This window comes from Schistocerca piceifrons, chromosome 11, assembly GCF_021461385.2.
Source record: "Schistocerca piceifrons isolate TAMUIC-IGC-003096 chromosome 11, iqSchPice1.1, whole genome shotgun sequence".
NCBI classification, from domain to species: Eukaryota; Metazoa; Arthropoda; class Insecta; order Orthoptera; family Acrididae; genus Schistocerca; species Schistocerca piceifrons.
The window spans coordinates 131,483,877-131,511,769 of record NC_060148.1 but is presented as its reverse complement, the minus strand read 5'-3'; the positions used below and the strand labels follow the sequence as shown (position 1 = coordinate 131,511,769).

The 27,893-nt window shown below is 40.2% G+C and overlaps 1 long non-coding RNA gene and 1 other non-coding gene across 2 annotated transcripts; one reads left to right on the top strand and one right to left on the bottom strand.

The window, feature by feature from the left end:
• Positions 1–1,557: 1,557 nt before the first annotated feature.
• Trnas-cga lies at positions 1,558–1,632 on the bottom strand. Its single transcript has one exon. It is a non-coding gene; the product is annotated as a tRNA-Ser (tRNA).
• Positions 1,633–6,091: 4,459 nt separating this feature from the next.
• On the top strand, positions 6,092–24,536 carry LOC124720126. The gene is made up of 4 exons (XR_007006072.1): positions 6,092–6,146; positions 6,237–6,408; positions 14,213–14,282; positions 23,737–24,536. It is a non-coding gene; the product is annotated as an uncharacterized LOC124720126 (long non-coding RNA).
• Positions 24,537–27,893: the final 3,357 nt, after the last annotated feature.

Here is a 27,893-nt window from a genome sequence, read left to right as displayed (position 1 = left end):
GGTTTGGGTACAAACCATTACTGTTTTTGTTACAAGGAACGGTATCCAGAGGAAGCCGTGGCACTGATTGTGATGAAGTGGAAGAAGAAACATATACCGTAATAAGTGAACTTTATTTAATTTAACAATTTACACAGTCATTTTTTACTCTTACCATAAGTATTTTGTATATTTGTATCTTTTATAGTATTTTAAAAGTAATTTACTAAAACTTTTAAATTTATTTTTAACTTTATTAACATCAGATAATTATTTTCATTGGCAATGAAGGACAAATAATTAAAAAATTAATTACCCAGTAAATATGTGCCATTGCCCCTATTGTTGATTGTTTTGCCATGAAACCGCTCCTGCTGGAGATTATTATCTCTGAATTCATCTCGAATTATATGCACATCGGTAGGTGCTCTTACAGGAATACTTTGCAATTTTATTAGACTATTTGGTGATTCAGATCTCCACTGCTCTTCTATTAAACTTCCGGCAATGTCTTCTAAATCAAGCGATCCTGAAGGAGTATAAAACTTCCTTGATTCAGAATTTCTTCTTAGGAAGTTGTGCAGATAACTACATGTCATAACCGCAGATTCTACTTTATCCAGTGCAATGGATTTTAAGAGCACTCTGAATTTCAAACTTAAAAATGCCAAATATGTTTTCAATAATGCGTCGAGCTCTACAGAGCCTGTCATTGAAAATGCTTTCTGCTGATGTTGAACACAATCGCTGGCCTGGATAAGGTTTCATAACATGGGTGGATAATGCAAACGCATCATCTGCTACAAATATATAAGGAACAGGGGTAGATTTGCCTGGCAATGCTTTATCTGGGGGGATATTTAGTTTCTTTTGCACCATTTTCTTGTACAGAGATGTAAATTTTAAGACACCGCCATCCGATATTCGGCCCTGACATCCCACATCAGCATATATAAAGTTATAATTTGCATCACCTACTCCAAGAAGCACAATACCAAAGTTTCCTTTATAATTGAAGTACGTGCTGCCACTGTTTTCTGGGGCCACTATCCGCAGGTGTTTGCCGTCCTTACTACCTAAACACTGAGGAAAGTTCCATCTCGTTGCGAATTGTTCTGCTATTGCTGTCCATTCGGAGTTAGATGTTGGCATATGAAATATTAAACAAAATACAATAACATCAAAACAATAAATACAAGTAACAACTCCAGAATGAGATTTTCACTCTGCAGCGGAGTGTGCGCTGATATGAAACTTCCTGGCAGATTAAAACTGTGTGCCCGACCGAGACTCGAACTCGGGACCTTTGCCTTTCGCGGGCAAGTGCTCTACCAACTGAGCTACCGAAGCACGACTCACGCCCGGTACTCACAGCTTTACTTCTGCCAGTACCTCGTCTCCTACCTTCCAAACTTTACAGAAGCTCTCCTGCGAACCTTGCAGAACTAGCACTCCTGAAAGAAAGGATATTGCGGAGACATGGCTTAGCCACAGCCTGGGGGATGTTTCCAGAATGAGATTTTTCACTCTGCAGCGGAGTGTGCGCTGATATGAAACTTCCTGGCAGATTAAAACTGTGTGCCCGACCGAGACTCGAACTCGGGACCTTTGCCTTTCGGGGGCAAGTGCTCTACCAACTGAGCTACCGAAGCACGACTCACGCCCGGTACTCACAGCTTTACTTCTGCCAGTACCTCGTCTCCTACCTTCCAAACTTTACAGAAGCTCTCCTGCGAACCTTGCAGAACTAGCACTCCTGAAAGAAAGGATATTGCGGAGACATGGCTTAGCCACAGCCTGGGGGATGTTTCCAGAATGAGATTTTCACTCTGCAGCGGAGTGTGCGCTGATATGAAACTTCCTGGCAGATTAAAACTGTGTGCCCGACCGAGACTCGAACTCGGGACCTTTGCCTTTCGCGGGCAAGTGCTCTACCAACTGAGCTACCGAAGCACGACTCACGCCCGGTACTCACAGCTTTACTTCTGCCAGTACCTCGTCTCCTACCTTCCAAACTTTACAGAAGCTCTCCTGCGAACCTTGCAGAACTAGCACTCCTGAAAGAAAGGATATTGCGGAGACATGGCTTAGCCACAGCCTGGGGGATGTTTCCAGAATGAGATTTTCACTCTGCAGCGGAGTGTGCGCTGATATGAAACTTCCTGGCAGATTAAAACTGTGTGCCCGACCGAGACTCGAACTCGGGACCTTTGCCTTTCGCGGGCAAGTGCTCTACCAACTGAGCTACCGAAGCACGACTCACGCCCGGTACTCACAGCTTTACTTCTGCCAGTACCTCGTCTCCTACCTTCCAAACTTTACAGAAGCTCTCCTGCGAACCTTGCAGAACTAGCACTCCTGAAAGAAAGGATATTGCGGAGACATGGCTTAGCCACAGCCTGGGGGATGTTTCCAGAATGAGATTTTCACTCTGCAGCGGAGTGTGCGCTGATATGAAACTTCCTGGCAGATTAAAACTGTGTGCCCGACCGAGACTCGAACTCGGGACCTTTGCCTTTCGCGGGCAAGTGCTCTACCAACTGAGCTACTGAAGCACGACTCACGCCCGGTACTCACAGCTTTACTTCTGCCAGTACCTCGTCTCCTACCTTCCAAACTTTACAGAAGCTCTCCTGCGAACCTTGCAGAACTAGCACTCCTGAAAGAAAGGATATTGCGGAGACATGGCTTAGCCACAGCCTGGGGGATGTTTCCAGAATGAGATTTTCACTCTGCAGCGGAGTGTGCGCTGATATGAAACTTCCTGGCAGATTAAAACTGTGTGCCCGACCGAGACTCGAACTCGGGACCTTTGCCTTTCGCGGGCAAGTGCTCTACCAACTGAGCTACTGAAGCACGACTCACGCCCGGTACTCACAGCTTTACTTCTGCCAGTACCTCGTCTCCTACCTTCCAAACTTTACAGAAGCTCTCCTGCGAACCTTGCAGAACTAGCACTCCTGAAAGAAAGGATATTGCGGAGACATGGCTTAGCCACAGCCTGGGGGATGTTTCCAGAATGAGATTTTCACTCTGCAGCGGAGTGTGCGCTGATATGAAACTTCCTGGCAGATTAAAACTGTGTGCCCGACCGAGACTCGAACTCGGGACCTTTGCCTTTCGCGGGCAAGTGCTCTACCAACTGAGCTACTGAAGCACGACTCACGCCCGGTACTCACAGCTTTACTTCTGCCAGTACCTCGTCTCCTACCTTCCAAACTTTACAGAAGCTCTCCTGCGAACAACTGTTAAACAAAATAAGTTCAATGAAATTGTTGGTTTTTCCCTAGGAGGATAACGACAACGGAACAGAAGAAGAGCTATATGATGAAAGACAGTCCACTCCACCAAAAGAAGAATGCAGAAGGCCACCGATACTGCAGATCACCGTGTTGATATTGCAAGGGATACTGCAAGCTGCATGAAATCTTTAACAGAGGCTGTTAGGAACTGAGATGAATTCGTGGTTTACGGAGAGCATATTGCCAATAAATCAAGAAACTGCGGTAGAAGTCGCACCGAAATTTCCTTAGCCCAGCGTGAAATTGATGACACATTCTTAAAATTGGAAATGGGAATGTACAGTACGATAGGATATTCACCCCAGGTCAGTTCAAACCCGTTAAGCCCACTTCAAACAATTCCGCCTCCATTCCATTCTTCACCATCAACTTCCCATAGTGCAGACGGCCAAAACTCATACTCTTCAGACTGTTCCTTTACACCCTCAACATCTTGGCAAGATCTGGAACCTCCTTCTCAAAAATGAAGGGACCAGAGAAGAGTAAACCATAGAGAGTTTTTTTCAAAATTTCAAATCATTGTAATTTAAAGAATGACAAAATTGTATACCTGTAATTAATTCATTCTTAAAATAAAAAATGGAATAAATAAAAATTGAGTTACTTCTTACCTTTACAAACCCTTTCAGCGAAGTAATTATCAGGTGTACATCAAGCTGGAAAATGATTCGCCGCTAGCAAGGAACAGCCTGACTGAGGCTGCAATGGTTTCCCTAAATATAGTGTTTTCTTTCCAAATCCTTTCTCCAACCGTTTGCAGAAGGGTTTCAAAATCGGTAGGGCTCATTCTGACAAAATTTCTGAAATCAATGACATCTTCTAGCTTCAGTTTTTCAAGAAGATTCAAAGCTGTAGTAACTCCACCAGAAAATAAATTCCCCGTCCAGTACCGTTTAGGTTAACGCTTTTTGCTTCTTAACAACATTAAATTATTTAAACAGAGATGAACAGCACAAACAGCTATTTCTTGTGACATCGCGTTCTGATTTCTGTATCGCAAGTGGCTTCGTACATGTGAACGCGTGACATTGTTTAGCGACAGTCTCGAGACATTGTATGACGACTGTATTTGCAATTCGAGTGTTAGCAGATATAGGCGACATAAAAGTGAACAAGCTTGCATACTTTGCCTACTTTCATTCCGTAAAGTCATATGGTATAATATTTTGGGGTAACTCTTCAAGTCAAACAAAAGTTTTCAGAGTCCAAAAGCGTGTAATACGTATTATTTGTGGAGTAAACTCACGGACGTCTTGTAGAAACCTCTTCAAAGAACTGGGTGTACTAACTACTGCCTCTCAGCATATTTACTCCTTAATGAAATTTGTCCCAAATAATATATCTCTTTTTCCAACAAACAGCTCAGTTCATACATACAATATCAGGAACAAAAATGATCTGCACAAGGACTTAAAAGCACTTACGTTAGTTCAAAAATGGGTCCACTACTCAGGAACACTCATCTTCAATAATTTGCCAGCAAACATAAAAAAATTAGTTACAAATAAAGATCAGTTTAAAAGGAGCCTGAAAGACTTACTAGTGGCCAACTCCTTCTATTCCATTGACGAATTTTTTAATAGAAACAAATGATGTAATGTATATATTCATACTATTAGTATTGTTATTTCAGTTAAAAAAAAATGGTGACATGTTCCACATCCACGAGGATCTCCTCAACACAGATCTATGGAACGAAAAACTAATCTAATCTAATCTGTTCCCATACAAAGTCCGGCGACTTTGCTGCTAGGTGTGTACGCGGCTTTACAGTGTCATAAAAGGAACAGGACGTCAGAGTCTACTCCAGCAGCATCGGAATTTCGTAAACCACACTAAAATGCTTCATTCCACTCTAATGACACATTTCTATGTCCAGATGCACTCGGAAGTACCTGATATTCAGCTTTTCTATGTGCTTTTCGTGGTACCAGTTTTCTTGGAGGTACAGTACTGTATTCTCATGTTTGGTTCTTTATTATGGTATGAAGTCATTCGTCCCAGAAACTGAAAATTTGCACTTGAAACGGAACGAAATTGAGAGTAGACAGTAGTGCGCAATGGAACACTTCGTTTCAAATAAACTAACTGACACAGTGGAAAAAATTAATAGAGCAAATTTCTCTACAAAACTGACAGAAATAGCTTCATTAAGACATTAATGGTTGATTGCTAATAATGTGGAAATAATATAAAATCAGAAAATTGAAACCACGAACTTATTTTGGTCTTTCATGGTTATGAGAATGTATATTAATTCACTTGATGGCTCCCGGCCACAGAAATCTGTTTTCAGAATGAGATTGCCCGCGAAAGTCAAAGGTCCGGAGTCTCGGTCGGGCACACAGTTTTAATCTGCCAGGAAGTTTCAGAAATCTGTTTTGTTTTCATTTGACGTGCGATCTGTAAAAGAAGAGACAAGCAGCATCACAAAACACACGGGTCACGTGGAGAAGGACTCCCCCACTATAACTCAGCTTGCTCTGCGCATGCGCGAAACTGGCAGCTTGGGCGCGCCGGAAAAATTTTCCCGGGTAGCATCTGGCTACTTGCTGCTACTGCTCGTACAGCAAACAGCCACGCTTCAAGTACCCAGAAGCGGGAGGAAGGCACTGCTCATACGTGAATTCAGCTCTGCGCATGCGCACGAGCTCGCTGGCAACTGCTTATACGTGAACACACACAGAACTTACCTTTCGTCGTCAAAGATAATACTCAGAACGCCTTCAACTTGGATGTGGGATCTTCTGTGGACTACGTCACTTCCAGTATTTTGCACAGTGCTACTCATGCTACTGGTTTGTGGTTTCGCACTTTCGCAGTCACTGGTGGTCATGGCCTTTACTTTCTGTCGTCACAGATTTTGTAATTGTAGTAATTGTATATTTCTATGAATATTACTTAATATACTGTTGGTTACGTAATGCTATTTTTCTTTCATTTGTGTGTCTGTAGTTGTTCATATTATTTCAAAACCGTCTTGCCAAATATTACGAAGTTTCATCTTTTCCTTCTGGCAAGTTACCCGCCCTGTTCTTTCTTCCACGTTGATTATCTGCGAGTGTAGTTGGCTGTGACGTGGAATAGCTGACTGCGTTTGTGGAAATTCGTACATTATGTTCCCCAGGTAATGAATAAACCACTAAACATAACAACTTTGAACGAAGGAAAGACGAACATTTATTTTGGAACTAAATTAATATCGAATTTTGGTATTATTTTAGTTGATACTGTGTGAAACAGTTTGCAATATGTTCTCATGGTGGCAAGGTACCTGTTCGTAGTCCTGTTGTGTAAATTTAACCTTATTTCCTCGCATATTAGACTGATTATGTTCTATGTTGAATTGGCTGTTGTATCACCGTTGGCGTTTGATTATTCGGATTAGCGTGTGAATTTGTGTAATGTTCCAGGTTATTTTTCTCACAGGTTAAACACGTTATTTTCAGTAAGTTTTCGAATTATGATTTGGAGGTAATTAATAGATAGACTTCTATTTTAGAGCACGTTATGTATCTATACTGTTAATAAATTGAGAGGGACGCAAAGTCGGCATGAACCTGTAGCCTCACGCTGGATTTTTGTCGGTTTAACGGTTGGTTTGGGGAGCAAAGGGACCATACTATGGGTTCACCAGTTCTCAAATTCTCGGCCTGCCATATTTCAAAACCGTCTTGTCTGTAGAGTTTGTAAGAGACGGTTGATATTGTCATGCGGTGTGTGGTATTATCGGGGTAGTTTGATGTATGTGATCTCGAGACAAAGCAAAAGGGAATGGTAAAAATGCTTCGTGATTGACGAGATATGACTCTTCTTGAAGTTCGTACAAGCACTATATAATGGTCATACTGACTTGCATACCCCTCGTTATGTAATAATTTATGCGAAGGAACAACCAAAAACAAGAAAACGGCTGCTTTTAACTTATGTATAACTCCTGCAGATCGTTGTGTTAGCAGTTTATCGTATTGTCAATGCTTTTGATAAGTGCCTACAGTCAAATCACCTCGGGGATTTATGTTGGTATGTAGGATGTATTCATTCTGTTGCATTTTTGTGGGGGTGTAAGTGTTGCTTTGAGTATTCGTGTAGATCGGCCTTCTGTATGAGTTAACGTTGTGTAAATTGTGCACCAACTTCAGTTTGTAGTAATGTGCGAGTTTAATGTATAAGAATGGTGGCACAGCTTTCTGCAAAGATGTAAAAAGCTGTTATTTTGCTAGGAAAAGTTGCAAAATGTAAATTTCAAAGGAATGACACATCAACACAACATTCATCATGAGCACAGTTACTCATTTAACTACAAGGATGTTCCATATAAAGTAGGGCACATTTAAGATTTTTGAAAGTTTAATATTTGGTACTTCTTATACACTGTTTGAAAAGGCTGGACCTTTTTCCTGTATGGCGACAATGTTACTCATTATTGCTTTCGCTCCATAATTTGTAGCCATTTTTTTATGGCCACACGTTTTCATGTGATGGCAGTGTGAATTATTGGAGCTTTTGGACTTTGATTTCAATTAATTGGCAAGTAAGAATTTATATTACTGTTACATACCCTAATGTAGTGCATAAACAGTATAAAATTGAAGTAGGTAAATTACAGGTTACGGTGAATAACATAATACAACAGCATTAACTTTCATGTAACATGATTCGCTTTATTGCAATTAAGTTTGTGTATTAAGAGGAATGGTAGACCTAATTTAATCTTGTTCAGTAATTTACTTATTTGTGTGAAGTATGAATAATATCACTTGTAAAAAATTTCCCGCATTGAACCAATATTGTAAAAACATAAGATTAACTGTAACTTTTGTCAGGTAATCTGTTATATTTTTTCAGTCAGTGTGTATACGACCCGGGAGATCCGGGAAAAACCCGGGAATTTTTTCATCCGGGAGAAAATCGGGACAAACTCGGGAATTTTCCATTTAGTTTTCAGTTAAATTTTTGTGATTTTGACGGTAAGAACCGATACTCTAATAAAGGATATTACTGTATCCCGCTTCTGCAGTATAATACTGCAGCAACAAAACATGAACGGGAGAAAAAAAACGAAAATAAAACTTCAGTCACAAAAGAAATACGCCATATACAACAATAAAACAGAGTGCTCATACAAGCAGTTTGCCAACTGCAAAGTGTGTCAAAGGCTTTGGGAAGACTATGCAATGCTTCCTAGCAACAAATTGTCTCCGATGAGCGTGACGTCACAACTGTTTACTTTAGATTCGTGTGAGGAGTTGCGGGCCGGCCCTTGTCCGTGCGCAGTTGAGTCACGTATGAGAAGTACCTTTTCCCGCTTCTTGCTAGAGACGTATGGTTGGGCGCCACTATCCAATATTGCCCCGGTTCGGAAATATCTGAGATCCGGGGCTGATTCACGGAGCAGTCTGAATTCTAGTGGGGGAGTCTCCACGTGACCCGTGTTTACGTTTAGTGATTTTGCCGTTTCCTCTTCATTTTTTGCCCTCACATTAAACGAAAACAAAACGAATATCTATGGCCGTGAGCTATCAAATGAATTAAAATTCGTTCGCATAATTACGGAAGGCTAAAATATGTTATTAGTTTCAGCTTTTATCTCCACCTTTCTGACAGTCAGGCATTAATCGCCTTGCAGAACAAAGAAGTTATTTTTGTCGGCTTGCTAAAGAAATTTGGCTTTTATTAATCTTTCCCGATGGGGCAGTCAATTTATTTGAAACGAAGTGTTTAATTCCATACTATGGGCTAGTTTCAACTGTTCACTGCATTTCAAAAGTGCATGTTTTCATCTTCTAGCACGTATGGCATTATGCCATAAAAAAAGAACCAAACATGAGATAATACAGTACCAGTACTCAAGAAAATTTACTTCCGAATCTGGACATACGAATGTGTACTTTAAGCCGAATTACGCATTGTAGTATGGTTCACGAAATTCCGATGCCCTTGGAGTATCCTCTGATGTCTTGTTTCTTTTATGGCACAGTGTAAGCTCTTTTAATGTTTTACACCTACGAAGATAAGGGCTTCCTGCATCATCGTAGCTGCACAAGTGCGGTGACACCTGTTTCTGGCGCTCTCTGGCAACTACTGAAAAGAACCTATTTGTAACAGGTCACGGGAAAATATTTCGAATTGTTGTTTGAAAAGCGTTACTTTCAAAGTAAATTTCCTTTTATGCAAGATGAATTATGTGCTAGAATGTATGATGAATTTCTTAAATCACAGAGCGTTTGACTCTCATTCAAAAATCAAATCTTTGAGGACGTACATTTAGAAAAATTTTGAGCTCAGAAGATCAAACATTTATGTCTTTATTCAAAAGTTTACTGACATAGTTGTGTGTTGTACCTTAAAGTGTAACACGTGCAAAAAAATCAATATTATATGTGAAAGCTTAGCTTCTCTTGCAGCTTATTAATCTCAGAGACCAATATTGTACGTGAAAGCTTTTCTTTTCTTGTAGTAACGCTGTGTATGTTAATTTAAACCATTACCTTTAGCTATTTGTGTGTACGAGCTACTTAACACTGATATTGCTATTGGCTGACTACGTCACGTATCCTATGCTAGAAGATCCACTGTCATCGGCTGGCGAGATCATGTGACGAGCTATGACTGGCTACAAGAGCGCATTACAATCTTGATTTCAATGCTTCAGAAAGTAACATGAGGCGTTTGGTGGAATTTAAATTTACACTTTAGTAATACGAAAGTATGCAGCGTACATGTTGCTGCACATCAAAGATCTTTTCCAAAACGTGTTTTTTTACTATAACCATTCAAATGATTGATAAGTTTCACAGTTCTGAGGAAAAGTATACTGTCACTTGACAGGGAAGAAGTGTATTTTCACCCGAGAGACAGTGTAATTTTAACCGGGAAATCCGGGAAAAATCCGGGAATATTTTTTCTTGTCCACGTATACACCCTGTTAATGTTAAAAGAAAAGGATGCCCTTAACAGCAGTAGAAAGATAGAAAAAGAGGTAGGAAAAGTTAGAGCATCTGGAAGAAGCTAGAAAAAGTCAACAGAAGCATTAAAGTTTCCGCATTTGAGTCCACATAAACAATGACTTATCAGAAGAAAGAAGAGCTAAAACTAGGGAGAGAATTAGAAAACATAGTGTAATGTAAGCTGCAAAATCAGCAACATAGTAAAGCTGGTTTTTCGTTGTATAAGTGTGCTATGTAAACCTGTGACTCAAGCTGATTGTTGCTTGCCATCGTCACCACGGTGTAAAATTGTAGTTGTTGATCTGTTCAGTGACTTGTGTGGAAATTCATCAAACAGAAAGTCTGAAAGGTCCAGTTGTGGCAGAAGTCCACAAGATAGACCATAGTGCTAGGTGCTTGGTACCTGGTTTCTACTGTTGTGACGACAGTTGCCAATCACCGAGCAGGAAGGACACAATAGTGATCAGAGAAAATAATGATGAAAAGACAGTTAACATTCATCACTTAGTCATGTCCATTATGTAAACATATGAGGTATTCTAACAGGAACACCCTGACATTCAAATTGGGAAACCTTAAGTTTGCAGAGCTATGGCCACCACATGTTTAAGTAAGCAGCAGACTACCTCATGAAGTATGTTTGTGCAAATATCACTAAAATTTCATAATGCTATCGGCAGCCTTCATAGGAAACATGATAATACTCCAGCTTATTGCAACATATTTGTATTGGCCATTATGAGCCAGTTTTGTTGGCAGATTGAATGTAAATTGTCAAAATGGTAAAGTTTTAAAGTAGCCTATAAAATTGAACTGGAAATTGTGAATTTATCAGGCTATATTTGGAAGATGGAAGAAAACAATTCTAAAATTATTAAATTCAAAGAAGGCTCTACAGCTGATATAGCGAAACAGAAAATTTCCATAATTCCTCAGTATCTTGTTCATCGATATACAAAAAGAGCCTGTCTGCATCTTATCAACAAGAGGAAATGGTTCTGAACCAAGATTCTAAGGAGTTTCTATTGCCACATATTGGCTCTGCCGAAAATTACATTTCTGTTTATCAAGATGAGGTGTAAAGTGCATGTTGAGTAGAAGCACGTGTTAGTAATTTCACTGTGCTACTGTGGCATTCAGGTTCTCGTCATACAGTTGTTTCAGACAGCTTAACACATTCCGAGGATACTGTGAATACATTAGCAAGGTACTGTCAACTATACCTGAAAATTTGAAGGTAGTTTCAATGAAGTTGATGGATCTGCCCTGCAATTTAAAAACAAATATATTATAGCCACTGCATGTCAACATCAGTCATTCCTCAAAGTGGAAATCTAGTGGAACTTTATTGCTGCATTCTACGGTAAAGTAGCTATAGGTGGAATTGGTGCACTTGTGAAAAGGCAAGTGTGGAATGCAGTAAAAAAGTGGAAATTCATAGTAGATGATGCATTAACTTTTGCTCAGGCAGCTGCATGTAGGCTACCAAAACTATGCAGGTTTGTCATATGTCCACTGATGAAACTTAATCAGGCTCAAATATTTTCTTCAGCCTCATCAGTACGAAACATAAAAATCATTCACTGCTTTCAGTACAAGAAAGGAGTACTATAAACATATCTGCTGTCTTTGAAGAATTTCCCTGGTGCAGATCATCATACTGAAAGAACTGTAGAAAGTGTGAACACTGGAGACAGGTACAAAGTGGAATATGATGGTAAATTGTATGTTGGAGAAGTACATGCAGTTTTTGGAAATTTTTACTAATCAGTGCAATGGAACATGCTGGTCACTATTGGAAATGGCCGGCAAAATGTGATGAAATTCTGTTTACAGAGGACAAAATTATAAAGGAAATTGATCCATCTGATGTCAATACAAGTGATATTTTCAGTCCTCTGGCTTCTCACTGAATTTACACTGTATTTTCCCAGTGGTTAAAAAGTGAAATGTTAATGTTAAGTTCATCTTATTTGGTAAATAACATCATACTTTTTTCTCTGCTTGCAAGAAAATGTTTTTCCAACGATAAGTAGCAAGTAACGTGAGTCACGCAATATTGAGTCACATGCTCTTTTCAGAGTATTACAGTATTTTACATGGTATGAATATTTTTAAAAATCTGTGTCTGTGTCATTTGAATGCCAATCGAATATGCATTTTCTCTGATGAAAACCAATTCCAGGCTCTTAATAGTTTGAAGATACTTCTGATCTAAAATGAACATTAACAATAGGATGTCTCAAATTTGTAACTTTAGTCACAATATAAATTACATTCTTGTTCTTTAATTTTAATTCTTTTCCCTGCTCAGATATTAATTCGAGATCTTTGCCTGAATAACATAATATATAATAATGATTTGCAAAAGAAAATATAGGTTTATAGATTGATAAAAGGTGAACATAATAATACACAGATTTCAAAACGTAACAGTCACCATGGAATCTCCCTACAGCAGTTTGTTAGATAAAACTAACCAGTATTACTGATAGTCAAGAATGTCTTCTTCAGAGAAATATATAGGCTGCAGTATGCGATTCTCCTTAGTCCGTTGATAATCATTCCTACATGTCGGGGATTACTCTGAATTGGGTATAAAACTACAGATAAAGATGCATGAAAAACTCCTTAAAGTAACAACTGAATTAAAAAATGCATATTAAGTTGTGGGCCATGGACTAAAAACAAAAAGGAAGAAACTAGGTGTAGAAGTTAAGTATTTCCAATGCAACATGTGCGTATAAGACCAGTAAAAATTCTGTTCTATTCTTACCTATATTGATAAGAACATAGTTATAATCCTCTTGAATTATACTGTACATAGACATTTTCAAAATACACTATATGATCAAAAGTATCCGGACACCCCCAAAAACATGTTTTTCATATTATGTAGATTGTGCTGCCACCTACAGCCAGGTACCCCATATCAGCAACCTCAGTAGTCATTAGACATCATGGGAGCAGAATGGGGCACTCTGCAGAACTACAGATTTCGAATGTGGTCAGGTGATTGGGTGTCACTTGTGTCATATGTCTGTACGTGAGATTTCCACACTCCTACTCCTAAACATCCCTAGGTTCACCGTTTCTGATGTGATAGTGAAGTGGAAAGTGAAGGGATACATACAGCACAAAAGTGTACAGGCCGACCTCTTCTGTTGACTCACTGCGACCGCCGACAGTTGAAGAGGGTCGTAATGTCTAATAGGCAGACAACTATCCAGACCATCACACAGGAATTCCAAACTGCATCAGGATCCACTGCAAGTACTATGACAGTTAGGTGGGAGGTGAGAAAACTTGGATTTCACGGTTGAGCGGCTGCTCATAAGCTGCACGTCACGCCGGTAAATGCCAAATGGTGCCTCGCTTGGTGTGAGAAGCTTAAACATTGGATGATTGAACAGTGGAAAAATGTTGTTGAGTGATGAATCACGGTCCACAATGTGGAGATCCGATGACAGGATGTGGGTATGTCATATGCCAGCATTACCGATGGAGGGTTCCACGAACTTGTAAGTCACTTTCGGCCAGGTGTCCGGATAGTTTTGATCACGTAGTGTAGATCCACAAGCATTTATATAGTGGAATACTACAGTCCCCACTTTAATCTCTCTTTCTCCATCTTGAAAACTGAGGCCAACTATATAATGTATTAGTTACTTTGATGGATGCAAAAACACACACATAACTATCACTGTAGGGTAGTATACCATAATTCAGTGCTCCAAAGGACCAAAAGCCATCAAAATTAGTTTCCATTTTATGTGATTTTGAGACTACATTGAGACTCTTCATAATCTGGAATTGTAAATCATTTCATCTCATTGTACTCTTTTTCACAGTGAATGTCAGATTTATTGCGTACATGGTGGCTCATTTACGTGTCCCCTTAATAAATTGAAAATATTACCACTGAACTGAATCTCAAAGTAACAGTGGAAACTGTTTTTATCTGATTGCTTATTTTTTCAGCATTGGTTCGCAAGGAAACTATCTGGACAAAAAGGAAACAGACAAGGCAACTACTGAGCCAGGCTTCATGGTAAGTGACCTCTGTTGTTTCATTAATTTCTGTGGGCAGAATGCTTTGTGAATAAACATAGTCATGTTGCTGGAAGCATGGATAATTGTCTAATAAAAGAAATAAAGTAATCTGTAAATGTTGATTATAACATTTCATAATGATGTTTTGAGTTAAACACCACATAAGATGAAAAGTTTAAATTTAATGTTTATCAAATGTGCAGAAATCTTGCTGTGCCACTCAGTTGTTTGAATGTATTCCAGTATTTTAAATGTCACCTTTTATGTACAACGAAAGAATAAAGATGACATTCAAGTGAATATTAGCAGTGTCATTAAATTTAAAAGTGGAACAGATGCCGGTTGCACATTGATTTATCAGTAATTTAAAATAGTTATTTTGAAAATGTGTTGGAGACGTCTACTGTGTTTTCTGGTCTGAGAAGTTAGTTTCGTAGTAACATTTATGCTAGCAGCTCGCAGATATACTTTCGATTTTCATGAAAAACTATTTTTTTGTATGTTCTGCCATTTTATCCTGTGTGTTTGAACTATGTAGGTGAATTGGAGATAGGGATACTGGCTTTTGTATTTTGGGGGGGGGGGGGGGGGTGTGTCGTTGGTCTCGTGGTCCAGGGTTGAGCTGTATGGGTTAACTGTAGATTAGGATACTGTGATAATTTTGTGTGATTTGTTTGAAATTTGTCAGGTGTTTTTCCAGTGTGTTGCGTCTGGAATGGTGTTTCTTTTATTGTTAAATTTTTAGTTCAGCCCCAGCCGGAACCCACCATTTCCAGCAGTTGTTCCACTAATTTTATTTGGTTTAGTCAGTGTTTCAGTTTATGTGTACTTGTATTTTTGTGGATGTTATTATTGATGTTTTGGTCGTCATGATGGATGTGCTCGAAATGAGGTTTTCCGCAAGATGTGACATCATTGGTCAAAGCAGACAGGTGGCATCCCAGTGTCTGGTAATCCCCAATTCCCTTTGAATATGTAAACAAAATTTCAGTAGGACTTAGAGCACTAAAGTTGCACTTCAAATGTCATTAAGAGATAGACACATCAAAAGTTTTGCATCACCCTAGTTCCCAGAACTCCTGAAGATAGATGTTTACTGTGGATATTGTATCACAGACACAGTCCCTTTGACTGTTCAGAGATGTCACTAAAATGCTCAAAGGTGTAAACAACCATGCATGAACAGTGCCTATTAGACTGATGAGGTCAGACAGCTGATCAGTTCGTCATTCCACCAGGAAGGAGGTACACGGCTCGTGTTGTCTGTAGTTCAACCGTGCCAAGACGGTCAGTACCACGGTTCGATCAAGTCTGCATTGTTACTTTGTGCCAGGAAGAGCTCTCAACAAGGGAAGTGTCCAGCTGTCTCGGAGTAAACCAAAGCGATGTTGCTCGCACATGGAGTAGGTAGTGAGAGGCAGGAACTTCCGATGACATGCCTCGCTCAGCCTGCCCAAGAGCTACTACTACAATGGATGACCTTTACCTACGGATTATGGCTCGGAGGAACCCTGACAGCAACACTTCCATGTTGAATAATGCTTTTTGTGTAGGCACAGGTCATGTTAAAACTCACTGTGCACAGTAGGCTGCATGATGCGCAACTTCACTCCGGACGTCCGTGGCGAGGTCCATCTTTTAAACCACGGCACCATGCGGCGCAGTACAGGTGGGCCCAACAACATGCCAACATGTGATGATTCAGTGATACATAGCATAGCCTGAGGTCAAGGTTAATTTGAATGGTTATAATTTTGATTGTGAATTGGTATAGTCATCAAACAGGAAGCCATGAGAATAACTGTACTATTTGTTGTGACATTTATTTAAAGTCTGTTGATTATGTGGTTGTGGTTTGTTCGCCAGATTGATGATGTTATTGGTCAGTCGAGATAGATGCGATTTTTTTCAGACAATTCCTTTAATAGTGACTATATTAAAATTTGATACGAGCTAAAACCTAGAAGAAGATGAGTCTTATAAAAATAATGGAATGTTCTAGAATGGCTGGGTAACAGTTCTGAAGACTTCAACATTAGTCAAACTTTGAAATTTATCCTGATACACTTTTTAAATGCCATATTTAACTCTCACACCATGTGGCATGTTAGTCACTGGCTGAAAATTTTGTGGCTTTCAAGAGTTGTTTAGATACATAATCATTGAAAGCCACCTATGTGGCCAAACTTAATAAAACTTTAGTTGGTTTGTATTTTGTGTAGTTAACAGATGGCACACTCCATTTGTCGAATATTCTCTTGTTCCAATCACTCCTCTACCAGTGCTTTTCAGGTAGTCATGCATGTTGTTGTTGTTGTTGTTGTTGTTGTTGTGGTCTTCAGCCCTGAGACTGGTTTGATGCTGCTCTCCATGCTACTCTATCCTGTGCAAGCTTCTTCATCTCCCAGTACCTACTGCAACCTGCATCCTTCTGAATCTGCTTAGTGTATTCATCTCTTGGTCTCCCTCTACGATTTTTACCCTCCACGCTGCCCTCCAATGCTAAATTTGTGATCCCTTGATGCCTCAAAACATGTCCTACCAACCGATCCCTTCTTCTAGTCAAGTTGTGCCACAAACTTCTCTTCTCCCCAATCCTATTCAATACCTCCTCATTAGTTATGTGATCTACCCACCTTATCTTCAGCATTCTTCTGTAGCACCACATTTCGAAAGCTTCTATTCTCCATGCATTATCATCCATAAAAATGAAGTCAGGGACATGTGCCCTGAAAAGATGAACGTGAGATTAGCAAAGTGTCATAATAACATTGACGGGTGACTGTACCGTGTTCAGATTTGTAGGTCAATATGACCATGCAACATTATGCTCCCCACATCGTAACATTTGGACCGCCAGAACGATTGTTTTCTGATGTTCCTGGGTTTATTGTATGGTCCCCCACCTCTTCTTGCCATATGAGGGTACATTCAGCATTATCAAACTCTATCATTTGGGTGGTCCAATTGTTATGGTGTAGGGAGGCATAATATTGCATGGTATATGGTACACTCAACATTTGTGTGACACTGTACTCCTTCCTTATGAGTGTGTTTTCAAGGGTGCATTCAGCTCTGATGTAATTTCTGTTAATGACACTGCATGACAGCCTCAAACAGTACAGGTGGAGGAACTCCTGGAACTATTGAAATGAAGCGAATGCACTGACCTGCCCATTCCCCTGACTTAAATCTCATTGAGCATGTGTGGGATGCATTAGGGAGATGTATTGCAGCATGTCCCCATGCGTCCACTACGATCCAGCAGGTGTCGAGGGCACTGGTGGGTAATTGAATGCCCTACCACAAGACATCCTTGCTGACTTTGTGACTTAAGTGTAATTATTGTCGTTGAGTGAAAATGCCAGGTCTATTTATTTGATTGCGTATTTCTGTCAGCTGCCTTCTGTAGTATATTGTAGCAGTGCTTTCCATGTATGGTTCAAGTTTCATTGAGCTGTGATACTTCGCAGTGACAGATAGTTAAGTCCCAGGCTTTGCACTTAAGTGTATTTACACAGCAGCTACTGAGAACATGACTACATAAATAGAGAATTTGACTTATTATTTCAGAAGTGTCAGTATGCTGAAAATGAGTGATGAATTAATATAATAGTCACTTCTGTGTAAAAATAGTCCTGCAGTGTTGAAGCATTTAGATTAATGATGTTTTTCGAACAGCTTTTACTGTAGATTACATGTTGACTCGTAGTCACATTCCTGTTGTATGGATTCTTCTCGTCGATTGACAGTACATATAAGTTGTACATTTTGCCTCCTCATCTGTTTATCATCATTGGTGTTATCTAGATTCTTGATATTCTGGCACGCTTTCATAAGGATTCATATACAGTGTTATTTTCCTGCTTTGTTGTATTCTGTATTTTACATTTGAGCTGACCAGTCCACTTCTGTCAATAATGCCCCTAGATATTTAAGTAATTTTTCTTGTCTCATAACTACTATCATTGATGTGTGCATCAGATCCACTGTCACTATGCACTATCAGCTATTCTGTTTTTGTTGGATTCATGTATAGTCCCTATATGGCATATTACTGATAAAGATGTCACAAGATAGATCGCTTTCATCTTGCCCTAGCCCCCCAGGGGGCCTGCAGCTCTTTTGCAGGTACATGTGTGGCACATGCAGGCCTACGAGCTATTGCAGCATCTCTTCTTGCCTGGGCTGCATTCCCTTCCCCATATCCACTCCTTCCCAGTCTAACTCATACCCTTCCGGCCTCCCCCCAGCCCTTCCCCATGCCTATGCCCATCTTTCTCCCTTGGCGTATCCATTTACGTTGACATGGATATTCCTGAGGTTCTGATGTTTCTTTACAATCTTGACTCATGTTCCCACACACTACCTTTTTTCCCAGCTTTTTGTGGTTCCTGTGGGTTTGATCTCCCTTTCTAAATTGTTTTCATAGTGTGAGACATTGGGGAAAGACTCCCTCCCTTCCATCCCCAACATGGGTTCCTCTCCTCCCCCTCCTTCCCCACGTCCCACCCTGCTGTAGCCCCCACTCCTCGCCCCCCTGCTAGGTCACGAACGTGGTATCCAGTCCCTATGGTGGGACTGTTACGTCCCCCATAGGGATCACACTTCTGGTACCTGAGCTGTCACTGCCTTGCGTATGCCTAGGAGTGGTTGATCATCTGTTTGGGGCACTGCTGTGCCAGGTGCCACTTGATGCAGCTGGGTGACACCCACGGAGTGAGCCCCAGATCAGAATGGGTGGTACCAGGGCAGATGCTCTGCACATGAAGCATACTGAGCTCCAAGCTTCTGGCTGCTCTGCTGTGGCCATCTCTTGTGATAGGAATGATTCTCTCTCTGCTCCCTTTTGCTTCCTCAGCCTTCCCCTCCTAGGCCACTGGCTTGGAGTGAAACCTTTTCCCCATTCTTGGTTTATTCCAGGACAGAAACAGACACTTTTGCGACTACCATATAGCTCTGTCTTTTGAGAACACAATGAAGATAAGTTTGGTGAAGTTGACTCCTTTTAGTAAGATGCGACTTGGTTCCCTCCTAATCAATACGTCTTCTGCCAGTCAGTCACCTTCTCTTTCCACTTGTAGGCACGTAAGAGACATCCCAGTGAGCATTACTCCTTACCAATCCTTAAATATGACCCAGGGCGTTATTTTCCACAGGGACTTCCTCTTTCAATCTGATGAGAGCCCACGATTAATATGGCACGGCGGTGTTAGTTTCATCAAGCGAGTCCAATAGTGTTGACACTTCGTGACAGTATATTTGTGGACACTGATAGCACTCACACTGACTGGGCTGTTGGATGTGCCTTTGTTGTTGGCACAGACGTTTTTCCAGTATTGGCTTCCAGAACACTGCTCAGTGTTTGCAGCAGAACTCTTTGTTCTGTATTAGGCCATGCAGTATGTCCGGCGACACAGGCTGTTCCCTTGCATCATCTGCTCCAACTTTCTCAATGCATTTCAAAGCATCCGTGTATTGTTCACCGTCCACCCCTTAGTGCAGCGGCTCCAGGAAAGCTGTCACTTGCTCACTCTTGATGGAGCCACTGTGACGTTTATGTGGTTTCTTGGTCACGTTGGTCTGACAGGAAACGAGGCCATTGATATTGCTGCCAAGGCTGCAGTACTCGTACCTTGGCCCGCTAGTTCTTCCATTTTCTCTAATCTCTGTGTTGCCATCTGTCAGGAGGTGGTGAACTGCTCTTCCCTTCATGTGAACAAGCTGCGGGGAATTAAGTCCCTCCCAACAGCTTGGACGACCTCCTCTCAGCCATCTCGCCGGGATGTGTATTGGGCACTGTCTTTTTAGTCTTCACCATTTGTTAACTGATGCGTCTCCTCCACTTTGTGCTCATTGCCCTCAACCTTTTGACAGTTCGCCATTTCCTGACGGGATGCCCTTTTTACATTCTTATTTATGTTTGTTGTTTGAGTTATTGGTCATTTTAGTGAATGATGCATGGGCTGTCCACCGTGTTTTACTTTTTATCCACTGTAGCAATATGGTGCTGGACATTTAATCTTCAGGGCCTCTGTTTCTCTGTGGCATATTGTATAGACCTTTCTCGACATTCCTGTTTTTAGCTGTCTTTCCTTTTATCGATTGGGGTTTACGTGTAGTCGTTTTTAACTCCTTTCTTTGTCTTTGTGTTCTATGGTTCTGACTTTGCATAATACCTAGTTGTTTTTGCACCCTAAAACAAAATACAGTTGATGGACATCCACAACAAGATTTCATTTTTACCAAGTAGTAAACAATTTTTCACAGGTTCACATTGTTCACCTAAACTTGCCATGATAAAAACTAAACAAGAAAAAAGCAGTACTAACAGAAACAAATCACTGCAGATGAGCAGAACAAGTCAGATCTACAACGCAGAGAGCACTGAACTGGGAATGAGTTGCGCTATACATGCCTAGTGGCAGAAATGCATGCTATGCAGGCTTGGCCCAAGGCAGTGGTGTTTTTAATACCCACTCGTATACATTGATGGAAGAAAGAAAAAATACTTTCTGTGCTGCGTGATTGATTCAACTGAAATTGCGCTGTATATGTTTCAGAAGTGACTATACTGGCAGAGGCAAAGACTGAGGGAGGGAGTTCACAAGTGGCCTGCATGCACTTTGGGAAACTTCAGATGGTGCAGATGTAACTCTGGTGGTCAGCGGCTTCTAGCTGCCAGGACACAGTCAGATCCTGGGAGCAAGAAGTGCAGTCTCTGATATTGTGTTGCATTTCTCACTTTTCATTTCGCAACATGGTGTCAAAGACCGGGCTCCCAGCTGACACTTAGCAAATTGATGTGCAGCAGACAGCAGCTATATAGAGGTAACAAATATATGAGAAGCTCCCTCATAGCAAGTATGATAGAATTCCTTTACTTACTGTATCCTGCACCATAGTTCAGGGACATTGTCGACTGAATAGTCCAAAATTACAGCATGTACACTGTTACTGTGTTGGTGTTAACTGAAAACTCTGAAGTAAAGTAATTAGTGTCTTTGTTGTTTATTCAATCGAAATAATACACTATGACCATACCAGATACAACTTCCTGATAATGAAACAAAGTAGATGTAGCAATAAAAACTTGCTGCACTTTATCTTTGTAACGCAGTATTCATGTATGAAACACTACGTTACACTGTTCAGTGGTAGTTCAGCAATACATGTGACATTGTCTGTACACATGTAAGAACCGTGTGTAAACAATTGTCAGTTCTCGACTAGGTATTCATAATAGCACACTTTTGTGATTATTAAAAACTTCATGGATTACAGCTAAATGGTAATTTCATACAAAAGGAAAAGTAAATATTATAGTCAATTGGACTGGGGTTTAGAACTAATATATCCATATACAAAACTTTGTTTTGTGTTTTGTTATATAAAAGGCAACACATTGTTGATGTCTTACGTTTACCTGCAAGTTTGTTTCTACAAATTTCTATGTAGCTACCACTTACAAATTGTTGAACAAAGTGTAAAATTTAACACGTCTTCCTTTAAGTACAGGACATGTAAAATAGGAAGAAAACTGATTGTACTTGGAAAACATAGGGCTACAATATTGTGGGTAGTGATTTTGGAAGCATGACATGGTTTAAGGATGGGTGATATCCAGAAATGGTATATCATTGAACTAATGACTTCTGAAATGTATAATTTTGAAAGAAACTTGTTACTTTCTCAGAATTGGCACTAAGCAGTTTACAAAACTGCTTAGATAGTTCTGAACATTCAGTTTTGAATTCTTCATGTTTCATAATGTAGAACTTCGAAACAAATTACTTTAATGGAATTGGCAAAAAACATGCTACAAAACTGGATAGATGGTATGTCCTGAAGATTTAATTCTGACTTATAGATTTTGCGTAGTGGCAATATGTCTGGGCACACAGTTTCTGATTTTCTCATTCCCGTGATTTGAAATAAGAGTGAAAATTTCTGTTGAAGATAAGAATTTGCTCTAAAGTGAATATTAGGACAATGCAAAACCATCCACCAACTACCCATCTGTAATTTTTGAGGAAGAACTATGGCATCTTTCTTTTAATATTTGTTGCTACCAAATAGAAAAGTTAAATCTCGAAGAAGTTTATAGAAAGCTGGTACTTGTTGGCATGAACTGAATAAGGACTAATGAAAATATCTGTGGGTGCAATGATTATTTACTTTTTATGAATATGCAGGAACAGTCATATCAGTTGTTATCAATTTACATCTGCCATGTATTCGAACTGGAGACAAATACACGCACAGTGAATTTGGCACTATCAAAAAGAAAAATTGAATTGCAAAGATCCTCAAACTAAAGTTAAGTAAGCATTATTGATGTTCCTAGAGCCACCTGGTCACTTGATTTGACCGCACAAGCCTAAGTTTTCACAAACTGAAATCTAAGAGGGCATGCTGAAAAGAAATGTCTCCAAATTTTATATGAAAACTCTTAAAGCTATATAAATAAAACAAACATTGTTAATATTCTATATATTCATTCTTCATGTCAACATATTTGCAGCCTTCTGCCGCTGACAGACAAAGAATTGTAGCATGTGAGTGCTGCAATATCTACAACAATCCTGACACCTGGGATTCACTGTCATCAATCATCTTCAGTACAGATTTTCATCTGATTCTGAAACTTAAAGAACAACTTCGAAGACTTCTCTTTAATAGTGATGAAGAAGTGCAAGTGAAGGCTGTGGCTCTGTCGACGAAGTCCAAATTCTAGTGACAGTATCAACACTCATTGGGAAGTGTTAGTTTCCACGGTGACTGTGTTAAGAAATAAATATATAGGCATGAAGAATAGATATAGAATGTTAATATCCTTTGTTTTATTTAAGAAGCTTTAAAAGTTTTCATGTAAAAAAAACTCGGCGACATTACTTCCCAGCACACCCTCGTACATCCACATATATACTCTGCTAAGCACAAATCAGTGGGTGGTGAGTGTATCTGGCCTGTTGCCATGTCCTTCCTTAGTCTTCCAACAACTTACGGTGCATGGGAAGGACAACTTTTGCTATGCCTAGATATCAGATCTGATTTCATATTTTGCTCTATCTTTTGTGTTGGCTCTACTTCAGAACCTTTACTTAAGAGTTGCACCTAGTCTAAATTACAGAATCACAGGAAGGACTCAAACTTGGATTTCCTGATTGTAGTGAGCAGTGGCCTTAATAATTTCGGCAATCCGTGCATGCTTCATGGCCAGACCCGAACATCAATATGTTGTCATCCATTCGTCATTAACGTGTACTGATACACCTCCTGTTAATTCCTGTACAAGGGAGAATGTTAATTCAAAGTCCACACTGCAATATCGTCAATTACAGAAATGTTTCACTTGTGTGTCAGATGTATATGCATTGATGGAAGAATGGACAAGTTACTTCCTATGCTGTATGATTGATGCCACAGTTGTTGCATTATTTATGTTTCAGGAGTGATTGTAATTGCAGAGTAGAAGGCTGAGGGAGGTGGTTTCATGAACGACTGCGTGCACTGCTAAAATCTTCAGCTGGTTCAGACGTGACTGGTTGTCTGCCTGGAGCTGCCAGCGCACAGCCAGATCTAGGCAGTGATGAGCCCAGTGTTTGTCGCCATGTTGCGTTTGTTGCATGTCATTTCGTAACATGGCGGCAAACACTGGGCTTCTTACTGACGTGTTGCAAATCGCCGTGCAAGAAGTGTGCATCTACTAGATAGAGGTAAGAGACATATGAGAAGTTCTCTTACAATAAGTGTGAAACAGTTTCTTTCCTTGCCATTCCCTGCATCATGCTTGGGTGACAATGTGAACTTAAAAAGTCCCAAAGACAGTTCTTGGAGTAGATAGGGATTTTGCGTTAATGGAAAAATGCTGAAGTAAAATAATTACAGCTTCTTGGCAGTTTATTAATTCAAAATGTGTACTGTGATGCCAGATAATTCTTCCTGATGATTACTCAGTATTCATACAGGCAACACAAAATTACTCTCTTCAGTAGTAGTTCACCAGTACATCTAACATAGTATCTATACATCTAAGAAACCTGTCAGGACTGTAGAAGCAGATCTTAACCATTTTCTTTTTTACAAGTGCACCCTTTGGTGATAATTAAAAAAAAATCATGTGTTTTAATAGTTATAGATAAATGGTAATGTCAAAGATAATTTAAGAACCTAAATATTTTAGTCAGTCACACTATTATTTAGGGCTAATAAATCTTTGTGGAAAACGATTGTATTGTTTTTTTTGGGTATAATAAATCTTTGTACAAAATGATTCTTGTGTTTTGCTGCAAAAAAAGAACCACCTTTTAATGTCGTAAGTTCATCCCCAAGTGTGTGTTGCAGAATTTGCATATAATTGTAATTTATAAATTAGTAAACAAGGAGTAGAATTTAGAGTATGTTCCTTAGAGTACAAAGCATGAGAATAAAAAATTTATACTCGGGACACTTCATGCTACAATACTATGAAGAGAGATTTCAGAAACATAGCACCGTATAAGAATTGGCGATGTCCAGAAATAGTATAACATTTCAGTAATTAAAACTTCCGGGCTAAGAGACCGTGGTCCAATCGTAGAAATACTTCACCCTGACGTTTCGTCGCCAGCTGCGGGCAACATCATCTGAGGTGAATCTACGACTGACTGCTAGGCTGTGGAGGTCCTGTTTGTATAGAGCGTGTAGAGGGTGCCACCACGCATCACGTGTTGTCAACAGTAAAACTATCTCTGGCTGGCGTCAGTACTCTCGATCGAAGGTAATCGATTGTCACATCTTTGGTACAAAGTCGATCGCCATATCTTATCTAACTTCAAGCCTTCTTCTTTCCTGTTAAAATTATTGTGGTGTTTAAAAATCTCTACAGCCTCTCTATACATACGTGCATAATAATGCGATGTCTTAGCTAGCACGCTCGTCTCACTAAATGCTGCTGCCTCTGCGGCCCTGGCCGTGCTGCACCATTGCCCAGGACTGAGGCGTGCTGGCATGCTGTTCATTGTAGGCCAGTGACGACTGGCCACAAATGTTGCAGTACATAGAAGAGACTGCTGTGGACATCTACAAGCAGCTGGCAATGGAACTGCCAAGCTCACAATCCACACTGGCATTAGGGAACAGTTTGGGGTGACACTGTGTGTGTGTGTGTGTGTGTGTGTGTGTGTGTGTGTGTCATTACAGGCATGCGACACGATGAGAAAAAATATGTAAGTGGAGCAGGTACAAACACGATCATTTTAGGGATGATATGGGCTGCAAACGGGGGAAATCCGCTGGTATTTCAACTGTCACAAACAGCACCTTCTTGGCGTGGCGCCTAAGAACAAACATCTGGAAAATGGTGAACCCGGTCAGCTTATCACATTACTGTTATGAGAATATACTTAAACTGGTTAAAGAATAGTGAAGCACTGAGGTGCGGAATATCCCTCTCTCATCAGAGAATGTGGAGATTGGATGCTTGTTGCTCTGTAAAGCAGGACAGGTGGCAGCTTATGGCATATCTGATGACAGACTACAATTGTGATGCAGGTAAAATTGTTTTCCAGCACACCATTCAGTTCACATTTTTGAACGTGGGACTTCACAGCAGACAATCTCTAAGCATTCTCTTGTTGACTTTGTCAACTAAGATTTCAGTAGGCACTGTCTCATGTAAATAGGATATTGGATTAGTGGGAACATGTTGCCTGGCCAGATGAATTGCATTTCTTTTTATCCCAGGTCAGTGTTCCTGTCCATATACGCCATCATCCATACGAATGGCTTCTCAAAACGTGCACTGCTTCACGGATGCACATTTATGGATTTGAGAATATTCACCTGGCCATCCTTGGGGCCTGTGGCACTGATCAGTGGTACCGTGACAACTGTGGACGAGCGGGCATCTTTATCCCTTCATGCTCGATGTTTTCCATAAGTGATGAAATATTCCAGCAGGAAAACTACCCATGTGCCAAGACCAGAATCATGATACAGTGGAATGTTAATGAATACACGTTGTCTTGGCCACCAAAATTTGAATGACTAGAACTTGGTGGAAAATATGTGGGGGAAAATATGTGGGGGAAAATATGTGGGGGAAAATATGTGGGGGAAAATATGTGGGGGAAAATATGTGGGGGAAAATATGTGGGGGGTGTATTGGATGCCAGGTCCACACCCCCAAATCACTGACCCATTCTACATGGGAATCATGTGACCTGTGCATAAACATCTGATACCTCTGGTGATCTGCCAAGGACTTCCATAGTTTATGCTTCACTAAGCTGCTGCTGGACTGCATCCACTCTGTTAAGCAGAGGCTCACAATGTCTTGGCTGCCTGTCTGCCCCCACAGTGACCTTGACCCTACTCAGGACATGTATATCGCAGTGAGTAGAAGGAATCTGATCAGCTATACAAGGGATGTCTTTGTGAAGGTATTACTATCAAAAAGAACAAGTTGCATTGCTAAAGTCCTGAAAGCGAATGTGTTAAAAGTAAGTATTCTGAACCTGGTACCTATTACTGGTGTTGCTGTGTTGTTGAGATGTTGATTTCTCACATGTTCACTTGATGTGACTCTACATAACTCAATTTTCACAAGCTAATGCCTACATATATGCTCAGTGGAGGAGGTACTTCTGTCCCGATATCTATGTCCCTCCTTTGTTTTCCAGTGACAAATGGTGCATGGGAGAGTCTGCTTTTGTGTGCCACTTAAGTTTGCTTAGGACAGGCATACCTTGGTATTTTAGGTTTATTACAGATTTTTCTCTTTCAATTTTTCTGTACGCATCCTCTGTGAATAACCCCTAGGAGCTGTATCATTTATATATGCCATAATCAGTAACAGGCCTTGGATATAATCTGAGTAGTCATGTAACAGTTTCTCACCTGACGTTTTTGCCCCTTTAAGGATTATATGTGGTAGGAACTCCTGAATCCTGTCAGACGCTCTGATACTTCATAAGCATGTATTTTTGTTTCCTGAGCAACAGTGTGAAACTGTAATGGCTCTTACAGGAGTTAAGGAAAACGTGACACTGTTGTCCTCTGCCCTCTGGATCCTGTGGTCAGGCAGAGCAAGCTGAGTTCACAAGATAACTGCTTGTAGAAACTGTGCACAAAGCTGTATCTTCTGTTATCCCTGCAAGTCTTTCTACTGTGCTTTGTTTGATTTTCATTGACCTTTCACATGTGATACTGACTCCTTCAGATATGCCCAATTTTCGTACAGGGGCCCCGTGTGATGTAGGACAAATGCTAGTACATAGTCTTAGTACATTGTCATTATGTAATGTAACTGTACATGCCCTGCTGAAGTAATTCAAAGCATTTACATTTACTGAGTAGTTTAAATTATGTGAATCAGAATTCTTGCTTTTCATTTCATAAAACACTATATCCACATCTCTCCTGTGCATTACAGTGAACAGTTCTTTAGCACACAGTGTCTGAACAGTGAGCAGTGCAGAGTCTGGGCGTTCAGTGTCTGTAGTGTAACATGTTCATTGAAGTGTCACTTCACAGCAATCAGCAGCTGGACAGTACGTGGGTGTCTTTCATTTCAACCTGTACTTTGAAAAATGCCAACTACTGCCCTAAATACATTTTTAGAACA